The sequence below is a fragment of the Cajanus cajan genome, chromosome 8, assembly GCF_000230855.2.
Source record: "Cajanus cajan strain Asha chromosome 8, NIPB_CcT2T_4, whole genome shotgun sequence".
NCBI lineage: Eukaryota > Viridiplantae > Streptophyta > Magnoliopsida > Fabales > Fabaceae > Cajanus > Cajanus cajan.
Window position 1 is genome coordinate 69,468 of NC_138524.1, and position 13,227 is coordinate 82,694.

Genomic DNA, 13,227 nt, shown 5'->3' on the forward strand with positions numbered 1-13,227 from the left:
AAATTTTTTGGTTTATTTATAAAGTATATATTCTTCATTTCCCAATTTTGGTAAAATTAACTTATGCATAAGCCATATTGTAGAAGTTCTTTCTTATTAGCTTTTTCAAAATCTTCTTTTCTTTGATTCATCAGTTAGTTGGGAAAGTTTATTTCATTTTTCTTTCCTTTTCTCTTTTAAAAGTGTTTCAAGAAAAAATTATCCAAACATGTCCTAAGGCAAAATTATTGAATACTTAAAGAACAAAACCAGATCCTGTTGCACCGAGGACAAGACAGGCATTATGAGCAACCTAAGAATAAAAGCCCTCAATAGTAACCATTGGTTGCATTGCATTAGCCTTCCTAGTGCCAACAAGGAGAACAACATACAAGGAGCTGTGGCAATAAAAAGATGGTGTTGTTATAATTATTTTACATGAATATAATTATTACCCAAAATAAACATATTCCTTTATTTATTGGGATTTTTGGCTGGCAGCATGGTTTCTCTAAGGCAGCAACGCCATTGTTGACCTGTGACAATTCAAAAGGAATTAGAAAGGTGAATCAAGATAAAAATAATAATTCTTGAAAGACAAAAAAAAAAAAGAAACCTTTCTGCAAGGAGATAAAATCTTCTTACTGAAAGCGCAAAAAAGATTCTTTATCATGTTTCGGCAACACCATTGTTACAAGATGTTGGTTCCATATAGTATGGATCTGGTCCTACATTGTTAATACCAACATAGGAACTATATAGGAACCAATCACAACATATGCATATAAATTCTATCATTCAATGTTAAATTATCAATAAAGATCATCCCAAGAAATGAGCACTCCGGTCATTCTATAGAAAAAGTAGTACAGATTAAATTAAACCTACAGAAAAACAAAAATGTCATCAGTACTCATATAATTAAGTAACTTTTAATACTAGCATAAACTTTGCAAATTAAATTTAATTTCAAATTACTCATTTACCAAGTGATAGAAAGCAATTCTTGAGTTCACCAAAGAAAAAACAATACACTTCTTGTCGAGATGCAAGATCACAGCAACGCCAAGTCCCAACACCTGAAATACAACGGAAACATGATCATTGAAATTTGCATATAGCGGATTAGTATCCTCTGTCATCATTCTTGTTCTTGCATGCATTCAAAATCATGACCATTCAAATTTGCATATGGCAGATTTGTATCCTGTCATCATTCTTGTTCTTGCATGCAATCAAAATCGATAAAAAAAAAAAGAAAAACACCGGCTTTGAAAACAAGAAAACGCAAGTTCAAGAAAGAACCGAGACCCAGAAAGAGGAATAAAAACAGCAATAAGGACAGCGAAGGATCCAGTCTCATAGCACTCCAAAAAAAGAAAAACACCGGTTTTGAAAACAAGAAAACGCAAGAAAGAACCTAGACCCAGAAAGAGGAATAAAAACAGCAATAAGGACAGCGAAGGATCCAGTCTCATAGCACTCCAACAGCAATAAGGACAGCAAAGATCCAGTCTCTCAGCACTCCAAACAGAAGAAAGAAAAAAACAGAGAATCAGAAAACATAGAAACAAGAATCGAGTTCACTTCAAAATCAAAGAAGGAAAAGCAATCACAAGGTAAAGAGAAAAGCAAGATCAAAGAAGGAAAAGTAATCACAAGGTAAAGAAGAGAAAAGAAAGAGATGGAAGAGGTTCAATCCATTTATGAAAGCTTCTACTTACCCTTGTCCGTGTTCTTTGACTTCCTTGCTGTCCTACTTTGTTTCTCTACAGCCATTTGAACTTCAAAGAGAGAAGAACACAAACGAATGATGAGTGAGACAGACACAATGTCCGTGTTCTTTGACTTCCTTGCTGTCCTACTTTGTTTCTCTACAGCCATTTGAACTTCAAAGAGAGAAGAACACAAACGAATGATGAGTAAGACAGACACAATACAGATAAACTGAGAGCGAGAGAGAGGGGCCTAGAGACAGCGAGTGATGAATAAATACTTTGTCGAACAATTTCTCGTATTTACAGGTTAATACTATTAAATATTTTGTTAAAAAATTGATAACAAAAGTTATAATTTAACGAAAGTTTTAAATATTAAATTATTTTTTTGTTATAATTTTTTTTATTTTAATATAAATATAAATATTTATTTTATGTAATTCAAATTTATAAATAATAAATATTTTTCTATAAAAATTATATTTTAAATTTATTATAAATAATTAATATTGTTATATAAAACTCTTTTAATCGTGAAATTTTTTTAGATATGTATTAAAATTAAATTTAACAAATAAAAATTGATAAATAAATAAAAAATAAGTGATTAAAGAAACCCTTAAAAATATTTTCATTAAAAAAACTTCCTAAACTCGTTTAATATAACTATCTAATTTATATATAAATAGTTTTTAAAATATTTAATATATAATTATATTTTACAGAAAATATAATCTAAAAATTATCTTATTTTACTTTTTTTTTCTTTCTACTTCTTTTCATACATCCCTTTAGTAATTTCATTTTAAAAATAATAATAAAAAATTTGATTTCAAAAACTAAATTAATACAAAATTATAGTTGTTAAATGAATAATCAATAATTAATATTTTAATATATTTTTTTCTAAAAGATAAAGTTGTGAAGTATAATTGTATAAAATAAATTGAGTTTTTCTAAAGTTAAAATTAACTCATGCACTTAATTTTAATAAGAGCTTTTAATTTTTTTTTACCAATAAAAATTACAATAATAATTTTAAAGTTCAAACTCTATATCTTACATATATAATTGTAATCCCTTACCAATAAATAAACTTTAGAGCAACTCCAATGGGAGTTGCTTGTTGCATGAAGCAACTTAAATTCTGATTTCTTGTCATTGGAGGACTCTGACGTGGCAACATGAGTTGCTTGAAGAAGAGAGAGAGTTGTTTTCTGAAGAAATCGTTCCTTACCAGATTTTGGGAACGTTTCAAAAATAATAATGATGAAAATTAATTTCGTATAATGTTTATGTATTTATTATTACTTTATTTTATTTTTAATATTTACTTATTATGTATTTTTTTTCTTGTAATTTATTTTCTTTTATTGTAGTACAATTATTTTTTTTAATAATAATTTAAATTTGATTCATAAATGATTAGAAAAAAATTTTAAAAGTTGAATTTCTTAAAATTTCTTACCATTGGAGTAAATTTGTGTTTGAGTTGCTTAATGGTGACATGACATACTAGAGACCACTTTTTTCATTTTTCAATACATGAAGCAACTTAAATGAGTTGCTTCCATTAGAGATGCCCTTAATAATTTAGAAGCTCTCTTATTTAATTATTCATTATGCTATAAGTTGATACGAGAACAATGTATTTAAATTTAAAAAAAAATGATTATAAAATTATTATTTATTTCTTAAATGATTGAAAATTGCATATTTTTAAAATAATCAACTCAGACAAACATATAAAAATATATTTATTTTATTAATAAAAATAAATGAATCACGAATATATAGAGAGAGGAAAAAATTATTTTGGACCAATTTATCATACATATTAAAAGAACATAACAAACTCCATATTATTGGCTTATAATAATTTTGAAAACAGAAACAAGAAAAAGGCACGATATTTTGATCTTACAGAACACTTTGATTAAAGAAAAAAGCTTCCAAAACTTGATTAATATAATTATTTGCATTTAGTTATAAATAGCTTTTAAAATCATTAATATATAACTATTTTTTACAGAAAATATAATCTAGAAATATTCTTATTATACTTTTTTTCTTTTCATTTCTTTGCATACACCCCTTTACTGATCTCATTAAATAAAATATTAAAAGATTTGATTTGAAAAATTATGATGATATAAAGTTATAGTTGTTAAATGAATAACAAATAATTAATACTTTAATATTTTTTCATCTAAAGTGAATGATAAAATTAACCCATACACATAGTTTTCATCGAAGCTTTCTAACTTTTTTACCAATCACAACTTTAATGTTCAAACTCCAGTATGTAATTGCAATCCCTATGATCCTAATAATTCAGAAATTCTTATTTAATTATTCTCTATGCTTATTTAAACCTTTAAATAAAAATGACTATAAAATTATTATTTATTTATTTTTTAAAAGACAGATAATTGTTTATTTATAAAATAATCAATTTAGACAAACGTATAGAAAAATAGAAAGAAAAAAAACATTTATTGTTTTAAAAAAATTAAATTAAATAAAAGAAAAACAACTTACTTTGGACCAGTTTATTATACATATTAAAAGAATATAATAAACTCTATATATATTGTCAACTTATAATAATTTTGAAAACTAAAATAAAGGCATCATCTTTCTATAAGTTTTTTTTCTAAATAAAAAAATTATTCTAGTCAACGATCATATTGGATTAAACATGTCAATTTAATTTAAATTTAAAAATTAAAATTCAAATCTATACATCTATATCTATATCAAACCAAACAAGTTCGAGCATCTATCTAACTACATTAACCAAAATTCATCACATCTACACGCTATACCGTATTGCAAAGAAGAACAAAAAAAAAAAGAATAGCAGAGTAACATAAAAATACCATAAAACAATTCTTTGTCTCACCTTTCTATAGTGGTTAAACTTTTTGGCTCTCACTTTAATTACACACATGCATACATTTCTAAGAATTATCCAAATATTTTTTTTATAGATCTTACCGATAAAACAATAATTAGAAACATGTAATTTTCCTTTGTGATTTGAAGATAGATATTTTTATTTAGTGATGTAGTTTGATTTAATGTATGGTCTAACATTTAAATAAAAAAATTATTTAAATAAGATAATTTTAATAAATATTATTTAACAATAATATGAAAAGAATAAAAGTTTAAAGTTTTGAATGAAAGAAAAATAAAAATTTTATTGCAATCAAAAAGCTTAAAACTAAAGGAAAGATTACCTTGTAGATATCATGTGTATCTGCAATGACGCAGTGGTTTTTATCTTCCCACGTTCTCTTCTAAGACCTCAATGGAAGCTCTCTAACATTGTAGAACCACAACATCAAAGGGTAAAAAGGGGGCATAATATAAGCATAAAAAAGCACTTGTTTGCAACAAACTTGCACAAGTGACAGCTGCATGAAAGGGGCTCATTAGGAAAGCAACAAAATGAAGCCTGACATGCATTAATAAATGACTCAAACATATTAACTTACTATCAGTAAAAAGTATTACATGTGAGAATCAAGGGAGTAATACAAGTTTAAAATCTAACCAAAAAGCTTAGAGAAGAACGATGGGAATGTGCATCACAAGGTAAAAATTATATTTTAGTATAGTTTACTTTAATCAAAGAAAATAAAAAATGACATGTAATTAGAAATAATCAATGAAATCTTTTCAACAAAGCCTGATCATTAAAAAAAAACAGTGAATATTTTATATAAGTAATAACATGGAATTCACACTCAAATCAGAACAAAATGAGATGCAAACTCAAGCTTATCATCAATAAAACAAAATAACCCATCATTAAGTAACAAAAATTAGAGTCATTTTCCTTGTTAAAATATTATGACAATAATTGTAAATTATAACTTTGTAAAATAAAGTATTCCAAAATTGTAAAACTGAATTCACAACCCATTGTCAAAAGCAGCGCAGGAGGGTATACGAGAACAGCTGAACAAAAAATTGTTGTATGGAGAATAAAAACATATTTTTGCTATTCATGTGATTTACCTTTGTTTGAAGTGGATTAACCGCTATACATTCTTCAAGATATACACGAAACAAGAAGAAAAAAAACAATGATTTAAAATGAAAGGCACTTAATGTTTGATCGTGACTTAACAACTAATGAAAAAATTGAGATGATCACAGACGAATGAATTCCCTTCCAGGTGCCAATGAGTAAGTATGTTTGAAAACTTATTTGTAATGAGACAAACTGTAAACTAAAAATACTGTAAATCGTAAGTTTTAAAAGCTAGATAAAATATCACTTAAATTTTGTAAGTTTTGCTACTAGCCTAGCACAAGAAGTCCTCAAATCAGATTGCCATTTCTTACCTTTTCTCCTTCGTTGCCTTTTGTTTTTGGGACTTGGTAGCATCTTTGGCTTTTTATTGAGATTCATTTTTTCCAACCACTGGCGGCAGATCTCAGGATCAGCCCAACCCCTTCCCCATTCCGAGAATGAGGAAAATGGTTTGTTAGTTTTCCTTGTAAGCAACATATCTGCCTCAGGGTAGACATAGAAATCTTGCTCACTCATAGACTTCACAAATTCCATCCCCAATTCTGTTGGCTCCTGGTATTTTACCTGAACATGGATCTGCAATTGTATGGAGAAAACTTGAAATCAAATCACACAGAATTACCAATGACACTATACTTTTGCTTGGAGTTTAGGACTTGGGAAAATGTATTAAAGTGCATGGCAGTGCCAGTGTGGCACATTTCCACTTTCATGCTGAATGCAAAAAATATCATTCTGCCCAATCCTTAAACTCAAAAAGCCTTAAAAAGAGTTTCCAATGTGATGCGTTTTAGATCATTATATTTAAGTACAATGAGAGCAACACACTCTTTTAACACTTTCTATTAACGAGTTAAATTTATATGGATCTCATAATAATAGGTAACACTTTCTATTAATGAGTTAAATTTATATGGATCTCATAATAATAGGAAGTGTGTTGGGTAGTGTGTAGAAATATGATATTAGCATTTTTGTATTGAAAATCACCTTCTCGTAGGATCACTACTCAATTGTATACATCATTTGTTGATTTTTAGAGGTAACAAATCCGGCAATTTCCACCATGAAATTTATGAGCTCAATTTGATAATTATAAATATATAAAGATCTTTTTTATCAGTACTATTAACAAAGGCATCTTTCATGTAAACATTTTGATTAGACTATTTTGTCTTTTCAACTATAAATGACCACTTTTTGTATCTTAACTTCTGTTTACTCTATCATTTTTTTATTTTTTATTTAAATAAAATACATAAGGACATGACCTCACTTCTACTATTATATATAAAAGCTATAAGGATAAGTTACTTCTAAGTAAAGCAATTAATTATACCTTGTCATCTCCTTCCCTTATAAATCCTTTAATTTCCAATAATCGAGCAAGACCTCTCCACCATAATATATCAGTGGTTAACTGTATACAGACATTCAAGTATGAAAATAAAACTGGTTACATAGATTGGCAACAAGACAGAATATCCAACGTAAATTAAATGTTTTGTTAATGCTTGCACGTGAAGGTTATTGGTTTTGTTTTAAAAGTTGCAAAAAGAGGATGAAGATATATCTAAACTCTGTCTCTGGGTAGGGAATTGTGTCTTTTTGGTTGATGTTCACTTATAAGGATGAAAGAGGTTTGGATTACTAATATGCTACTTTAAGAAGGTGATCTGAAGAAGGTAAACGTTTCTATGCAATGCAATTGAGACATCATAGTTATCAATCCCAGAGAGTATTATCAAAAAATAAGAAAGCAATAAAGTAAGAAAGTAAAGCAATAAAACAAGATAGCAAAGAAACAAGAAAGCAATAAAACAAGAAAGAAATAAAGAAAGCAAGAAAACAAAGAAAGTAAGAAACCAAGAAAACAAGAAAGCAAGAGAGAATGTGATGGTGTTTAATTCTGAGAATAGTAGAAGTGGAGGAGTACCACTCAGAAGTTTGTCCTGAAGCTAAAGGTAAGATGAAAATTAAGATACTCCAATCTCAAATGCATTAGCCGAAACCCTACGGAGCGGAACTCTATTCTCACCAGTCTCCCCTACTATGCCCCACTGTATCACCAGTTCCCCCTCCCAGCCCATTGAAATCACTTACCACGTAAACTACGAAATAAAAATGAAAACACAATAAGATCATAAAAAAGTTGCAATCTGAAATTAATGAAATCAATTCACAGAATGATCAAAGTGGGAGACCTTCAGATTAGTAATGAACAAAACAAGTATATTACTAGAAGAGTAGAGACGGCGAGTTGGAGCACCCATAGTAAACACTGACGTTTGGCGCTGAATTTGCGAAAACCCATTCTCCTTCCCAACCTGTCAAAGCTTACTACGAAGAAGATAAATGTTCGACTACTATATAAAGTTATAAACCGTGTCCATGAACTTAACCGGGTGCAGCGAATAATTTTGAGCAGTCAAACGGGTAGGCCCAATTTACAAATGTCTCTGCTGAACCGTGTCTATTGGAGTTGCTTATCACACCTCTGCACTGCCTTTTTCTTTCTCAAAAGTCAAAATATATTATTTCCATTAATTGATAAATTGAGGTAATTACTGCACTGGCTAGTTTATACTCTTTTATTATTGTGATTTTTAATATACTAGTGTTTTATTTGTGCAATATATTAATATATTAAATATGAAATAAATATTATTTGATATAGCTATAATTTATAATAAATAAGTATTTTAAATATTTGAGTTATATTATATTTTGGATTTACAAGATAAATATATATAGTAATAAAAAATTTATTTTAAAAATATCAAATTAAATTTAAAATAAAAATTAATTAATTAAAAGATATGATAGATTGAAATATATATATGTATATATATATATATGCTCTCTTAAAAAATAATTGAAAAATTCCTTAAAAAATATTGTTCATGACCTTTTCTTAATCGATGAAAAACAATATTATTAAGAACTTAAATCTTAAATCCTAAATCTTAAACATCACCCATTTTCAATAACTAGATAATAGTTGTTCTACTTGTCATCAATCAATTTTTTCTTTTAAATAATTTATATGATTTAAAAAATAAAAGGAAAACTTCAAGCATGAAATGTAATTGTATAAAAAGGAAAAGAGAAAACAATCTCAGATAAAATATATTATCTTAGAACGGTAAGCAAATTAGAAAGCATTCAAAAATAAAAATGTATTAAGGTATATATTCAAATTGTAGAGAATTATGGAAATAAACTAATTTAATTAATTAGTTCGTAATATTTTATAACACATAATATCAAAGTCATCATATTGGGATAACTTCAAAGGAGCTTTATTGGAAAAGTATTTCCCGTAAGATATCAAGAATAGGAAAAAGATAAAATTACTTGAAACAAGAAAACATACTATAAGAATGTGATGGATTATGTTGTTGAGTTTGAGGAGTTGGTGCGTTAATTTCCTCGCTATAATGGTACAAATGATGAGTAATACAAATGTGTAAAATTTGTGAATGGTTTATGACCTGGATCAATCAAGATATTAACTCTAAAGAGATTCTTCAATTCCATATGGTTGTAGTTAAAGGTGAAGGAATATTTATGATGACGATAAAACACGACCAACACACTCTAAGAATGTGACTTGTGTCAAAACAATAAATTACAACGAAACATCAAACTTAGATGTATAATAAGCATGGCAGGGCTTCAAACAGCCAAAGCCATCAAAGTCAGATGACATTCAGGAAGTGGGGATGAAGAGATTTATTATGCAAAGTTGAAAACACGTGAAACTCAGAAAGCCCATCAAAATCAGATAAAAAGTCCATTCATTTATATAGTAATTATGTGAATAGCACACCACATATATAAGAAGATGCAATGATTTCATACATATCTGATAACTGGACATCTCAATTCAAATAAAAAACTTTAGCCCCTCTTTGAACCCCTCTCCCGTGGAACATCCACAATATTTAGTTCAGGCCCCAGAAGCATACCTCTAAAGTATTTTCATGAAACCCTTTATGAACCCTTCTTAGATTCAATTTGGGAAGCTGGAAAAAGATTGTGCACATAAATTAGTTTAAAACCTAACAAACAAAATAAATCAAATAGTGAGTGGGGAGAATGTGCAGCAACCATTTCTTTGACAATTATCAAGCTTGGTTTGATGAAATCCAAGGGCATACCAGAATAGTTTGAAATTAAAACAGAAGAGAAAACGACAAATAAATTTTAAAATTATGCTTCCTAGTAATTCATGATGTCTTAGAATTGAAGATTCTCTTGTCAATTAACATGATCAACCTGATAAATTCTAATTCACTACCATCTAATCAAACAAGATATAGAGTATAATATATAACTCATACCCCTGCATTAAAAGCAGCAGACTTCACACCAAACTTGCATAGATACTTCGCAATTCTCAAAGTTTATTTTCTGGTGGATACATATATGATAGCTGGTCTGTGTTCCAAAGGCTCTTTAAGAAATTTAAGTCTTCCTTCTGGTTTCTTAGGTGGATCAATTGCCTCAGGTAATTCCAATCCCATGTGAGGACGCTTTTCACCATGGGTAACTGCATTTATAAAATGCAACAATACATACGATTAGGAATTATGCATATCAATGTGACTGATTTCCTTAATTATTTGTACCAAAATTGCATTCAATTTCTTAACTAAATTATTTATGATAAAGTCAGTAATAGCAGTTACATTTGTACAATCTGAACTACCCACATTTTGAACAACATCCATATCATCTGAACTACCCACATTTTGAACAACATCCATATCATTTTCCAGGAACTCAACCGACAATTCTCTTCCCATTAAAAAATCATCTTTGTAAGCATATTCATCTCAGTTGTCATCCACGTCATCAGGAGAAACATTGTCTGTATCAGAGCTACTACAAGCATCGGAGCCATGAGAAACACAATCTCAATCATTTGACATGAAAGCCGGTTCATTTCCATCAATATTTTGCTTTCTACCATATACTTCAATCAATTCACAAAAGTCTTTTGCATAAGAAGCCTTTGACGTTCGACTATCCTTTACCTATATGAAGCCACAGTAAATCTAAAGTGTAACAAGATTGTCTATTCAGAGATGAATGTACAAGTTATAATTAACAAACTCACCAAGCGTAAATTAGATCGAAAAAATGATGTAAGAACAACATTCGTTTCTTTTGACATGCATAGTGATTTTCAAATGACTTATTGAACTCCTTTTGTAGCCGTAGCTGTCAAGGCCATCAGAGGTATATCAAATTTCAGGGGTTTTAGCTTTCTAGCACTGAAATTTTCCCGCAGCACAGACGGTCAGCTAAAACAGAAAAAAAAAATTAAAACAGGTCATACTTATGACATTCACAATAGACTTAAAACAATAAATTGTGAAGTGTGCACCAAACAAAGAACAAATGAAATATGCATGATAACCACTCAAAATAACCAATAACTGATCTAACTTTCTTCAATATGCAAATCACAAGTTACATTCAATATCATTTAAGATGTTCTAAGTAAACTCATCAAATCCAGTTCATTTGAGCAAGCCATGAACAATAAGGAATCACGAGGGATAAAAAACAAACCTGTAATCTGGACGGAAATCATGAACCCATTTAGAAACACAATGTACCTCGTCAATTGCAAATAAAGCAATACCGCGACTTTCTGCAAGCTTTTGCAGTGGTTGAATCAATCTACAAAACATTGAATTGTAGTTACAAAACATTAAAAAAGTCAAAAAGCCAACTTCTAAGACATGCGATGGACTAAAAGATCAACATTTATTCATTGAAACTTAGGTCAGGCAGATCAAGGCTCCAAACCATACCTCAACACTGACTCTGGGCAGACATAAACTATATTATACAATCCTCTCATTGCTTTTTGTTCAACAGTATCATACCAATAAGACAACCACATTTTTTTGACATCAGGATCGGAAATAACCTTAAAAGGTTTATACTCCCATATTCATCATTTGTCGATAAAACTACTCATCAAATAAGAGCAACGAAGTTTTCTCGAATTTAGGGACAAAAACATCATTTTAGGGTTCATATGTGATACATTTTCCCAAAATGGAAAAACTTCTCATATAGATAAGATATTCAAGACCCAAAAGCAAAGCAGATGTATTCTTTTTACTAGATTCCAGAATTCAAATGTGAACCTGCATAAACAGAAGGGTATCACCACACCACTATAAATGTTAACAGACTTGAACACTAATCAAGCAAATTGAAAAACTATGAGCAAAAAACAGAGGAAGAGGTGCTACACAGATGTGAAAAAAACTAATTGACATGGCAATTCAGTATATAGAAAGGTGGGTCCATTCTCAAACATTATTTTCACCATTAGAAGGGTTGCATGAAAATTTTTAGGGTCGAAAAAGTTGGGCCATTATTTTATCTTTAGGTTTGGTTAAGGGGCCTTTTACTTCACTATTTTTTTTTTAGAAAGTAACTTCTCTTTATTATTAATTATTATTATTATAATTCAGATAATATTTTAAATAATAAAAAATGTAATATAACACCTTAAATATTTTGATTTCTTAATTATTTTTTTTACCTACTATAAATTTTTATTATTGAAAATATTTATATGTATATTATTAATTATATGTATTATAAGTTATTTGATATTTATATATATGTAAAAATAAATAAATTAGAATATATTTATATATTATAAACTATATATTAATGTATGATTTCATTTTTCATGTTTGTTTATGTTAAAATGTGCCTTGAATACTTAAATATATATATATATATATGTATATATATATATATATATATATATACACACTATGGTTTTATTGATTATCAATCTTACGATTCCCGATACAATTCAATTTACAATTCCAAATATAGGCATTCCGATACAATATATCCCGATTCAACTACCATGTGGCAGACAAACTAACTAAAAACTAGCTCAAAGTTTTCAAACATAAATGATACATACTTAAAACAACTAATGCCAGCAACATGCTATATCTAAAAGGAGTGTTTTATTGGTTTATGTTCAATCCTTTTCATCCAAGGCACTACTGTTATGACTTTTTATATCACATGCACATATATCTTGCCTCCTTACCACCCAAAATCAAGCCCAATCCTTAAAATTCAACTAGGTGCACTCAGAAGCAAGGTTTACAACAAACAAGAAAATCAATGAAATTGGTACTCAAAAGCATTAAGAAAAGGACAAAAATGCAGTACTATTTTCCTGTGCAAGGATGTAACTCAACTAGCTAATCTCCCAATCCCATAGGCAGTCCCTTAATTCCAGCAGACACAAATCCAGTAAAATGAGTAGTTAATAACTGACAAGTTTTAGATGGCAATACAAGATGTAATAATGTTCATACTTCAGAACCTATTATATCTTTCCTCACAACATAAAAAGGTCTGATACAGTAGTACACATATCATAATAAAATACATAAAACTTTAAAATGTGCAAAAAAAAAA

At 28.7% G+C, this 13,227-nt stretch overlaps 1 protein-coding gene across 35 annotated transcripts in view; it reads right to left on the reverse strand.

Moving 5' to 3' along the window:
* LOC114915926 (protein EXPORTIN 1A) overlaps positions 1 to 13,227 on the reverse strand; it is a 33,424-nt gene that overhangs the window by 16,863 nt on the left and 3,334 nt on the right. For 21 of the 35 annotated variants that reach the window (XR_014428479.1, XR_014428476.1, XR_014428475.1 and 18 more), the window contains exons 3-15: positions 11,329 to 11,915; positions 10,871 to 11,057; positions 10,464 to 10,787; positions 10,092 to 10,300; positions 7,950 to 9,773; positions 7,682 to 7,856; positions 7,085 to 7,165; positions 6,057 to 6,321; positions 4,943 to 5,024; positions 1,704 to 1,868; positions 966 to 1,058; positions 596 to 863; positions 435 to 515 (exon numbers count right to left, since the gene is read on the reverse strand). The gene's annotated coding sequence lies outside the window, so the exon portion shown is untranslated. Of the gene's footprint in view, positions 1 to 434; positions 516 to 595; positions 864 to 965; positions 1,059 to 1,703; positions 1,869 to 4,942; positions 5,120 to 6,056; positions 6,322 to 7,084; positions 7,166 to 7,681; positions 7,857 to 7,949; positions 9,810 to 10,091; positions 10,301 to 10,439; positions 10,788 to 10,870; positions 11,058 to 11,328; positions 11,916 to 13,227 lie in introns of all 35 variants that reach the window. The other 14 variants (XM_083062128.1, XM_083062131.1, XM_083062129.1 and 11 more) reach the window with 13 other exon arrangements.